The sequence below is a fragment of the Arctopsyche grandis genome, chromosome 4 (genome assembly GCF_051622035.1).
Source record: "Arctopsyche grandis isolate Sample6627 chromosome 4, ASM5162203v2, whole genome shotgun sequence".
Lineage (NCBI taxonomy): Eukaryota > Metazoa > Arthropoda > Insecta > Trichoptera > Hydropsychidae > Arctopsyche > Arctopsyche grandis.
Genome location: NC_135358.1, coordinates 4,264,380 through 4,267,481, shown reverse-complemented (window position 1 = coordinate 4,267,481; position 3,102 = coordinate 4,264,380).

Here is a 3,102-nt window from a genome sequence, read left to right as displayed (position 1 = left end):
TACAAGTGAAGTAATTCGCAAAAACATTAACTCGATGCTCGCAAAACAGTTTTATGGACTATTATAGTGAATTACGACCGAAATTATTTATCTGCGTATCGCTACTGCATGTTCCTCCGGAAAAGTTGTAAATATTGTATTATTAATCGCTTTACAATACAGTGCATACATTATGTTATACGTTGTATTTGGAAAAGTAGGGAGATTTATAGACTGGCACGTTTTAACTCTCATTTTATTGCGAAGTATCCTGTTTAAATTGCTAGTACGGGTTTTGTTGAATACGTGTGTTTTTTTTTATCTATCGATGTGATTTTCATCCGGAAAAGCCACGTTTCGTATGGCTTTTCCGCGACGTCGTCTCTCTCGTCAGGGCTGGTCCTAAATTACACGCTCCAAGAAACATCCCTGAACAGGGTTGTCCCTCGTCGTCGACGCCGGAACGGATTTATGCACAGCGTCCAATCTCTGGTTAATTTAAAAGCGTTTAAAACCTGGCGTAATTAACTGCGTCGCGATACCCCTCCAATACCAGCGACGTTTCGGTGGAAAACTCGCGGAAAAATCGCCGAAGTGTGACGTTAAAAAGTCGAATTTATGTATATTGTGCTGCGAATAGAGTAGGATTCTAAATTAGTGTTGGTTTTATTTAAAATATATTTACATACTACTGCTATTTAAATAAAATAAAATAAAACATATTTCAAATTTAATATCTTCCTGTTGATAAAGTAATGTAATATTTATAAGATGAAATAAATTAATAGTCAAAAACTTGAGCTTTTCATTCATTAAGTGAAGAGATTTTCCGTTCTTGTATATGATTTTTGGTATATTTAGTCAGGAAAATCGTAGTTTTCCACTCAAGTGCAAGTCAGCTAAGAGGGCTATAAAAGAATCAACTGTCTGGTGAGAAAAATGAGTTTAAAAATAAATAATTTATTACATAAATTCCAACACGAACCTTTCAAAAACTCCAAATTATAAAAAAAAATCCTTTAAACTAATTTTTAACACCCCAATGTATACTAAACTGACAATACTGCATGCCAGAAATAATATTCCGTTAGTCACAGACATTACTTACAAACTAACCAGTAGATTCTATGACAGAGTCACTAATAAGTTATAACCATACTAACACACTTGTGAAGTCTCGGTTATTACAAAAAAATATCTATACCCTTCAGGTATGTACTATATACAGAAATTACCTAAACACCATCTACTCTAGATCGTTGACTTTAGAGAGTCTTTAGTTAATATTATTAATAAAATATACCATGAGCATTTATAAGAATTGTAAATAGGTTTTTGGATTATTTTACTTATTATGATGCACATCAACATAATAGAATAATATAATTCTATAATTACTCAAAAAGAAATTGTAAAATAGAAAATGAAAAGCTGTTTAAATAGATAGATGTATTGTGAACATAATTTAGTAAAAACTAAAAGCATTTAAAAATCAAAAAATAGTACTTAAATGAGATTTGGTTTAAATATTATGTCATTACAATAATTTTGTTTTAAATAAAGCAGTTTCAAAGTTGATACATAATAAAATTCAGATTGACAGCATGTATTTAGTTGCTTTATTTTCATTTTGTTATATGTACATATGTATGTTTATAGATACATAAAAGCGTATATTATTATAGTAGAGAGTAATAGTAATTTTAGATAAACTCCATCATAAAATTTAAGTTCGATTTAAATATTAAATAATTATATGTACTGTTATGTACCCCGCTTATCACTCTAGTTCCCACAATATCAAATGTACTTTTCACACGCTCATATACGTGAATAACAAAACTATAAAAATTCCTGTAATAGGATATTCAGATAACACAGGAATGTGCCCAGCCCATAAGATAACAAATCATTTATATAGATCGCCATTCGATCGCATTAGTCAGTCTTCACCATCGACTCCAAGAGAGCAGTCATCGCCATCGACTCCAAGAGAGAGCAGTCATCGCCATCGACTCCGAGAGAGTGACAGTCGTCATCATAAATACTCCGAGAACGCGTCCTGTTATATCTACATAAGTCTTTATTTGTTTTATGTTAGCTGTATTCTTCTCCCACGACCTTTAAATCAATCTGCGAGACGAATTATGTTTCCCCCAAAAATATCAAAGCCCTTCTTAAGCCTGCATAACAAATTGCATGCATCTACTCAGCCATTTCTCGATACATTCAAGACACATATGTTAACACTAAAAATATCGTTTTTCAACTAACTTTATAGCTTTTCTGCATTATTCTCACGACTCTTAATCCGCACAACGAATTGCGTGAAATCTACCCTCAAGGGATACATATGCAAACACTAAAAATATTGTCTTTAATTAGTTTACCAGCATTTTTCACACGACTCGACTCGAATCGTATTCCCTCAAAAACCCTTTTAAAGCTGCGTAACTAATTGTGTGAAAACCATTTCTCGATACACTCAAGGGTCAAAGTATTAAAGTCTTAAGATATTGTTTTACTTAACTCGAGTTCCCCCCTATTTTATCACGAACTATGATTGGTCCAAATTGTTACGTCTATTAAATATATACTGATGTTAAACATATGGAAGGACACTTGCGATCGAGCCGTCTCTTACTTAACACTTGCGATCAAACACTCTTACTAATCACTGACTTACAATTGAACCGTCTAACTAGTGACTCGCGATTAGACGACTTAACTAGTAAACTACTAACTAGTAACGTGTAATACTAACTAATCTCGTGTATACTTACTACTATTAAAGAAGATAATCATCTTATAAAATAAAGTGAGTTTTATTTACGGAGTAGCGTTCCGCAAAAACGCTTGGTGGCAGCGGAAATATTAATAACAACAAAATACACATCACCCACGAATGTAACAGTCCGCAATTAACGATCAGCACAGCAGCAGAATAAAGTGAACGAAAGTTATAGTGAAATAGTTCTACGTGTCTCCTATTATAAAAATCATAGTTCCATTATCTATCGGTTTTTCGAATATATCTAGAATATAAGATAACTGTGACATTTTAATAACAATAAAGAAACTTGGTTGGTTAACCAAGTAGTAAATAAAATTAAATAAATATTT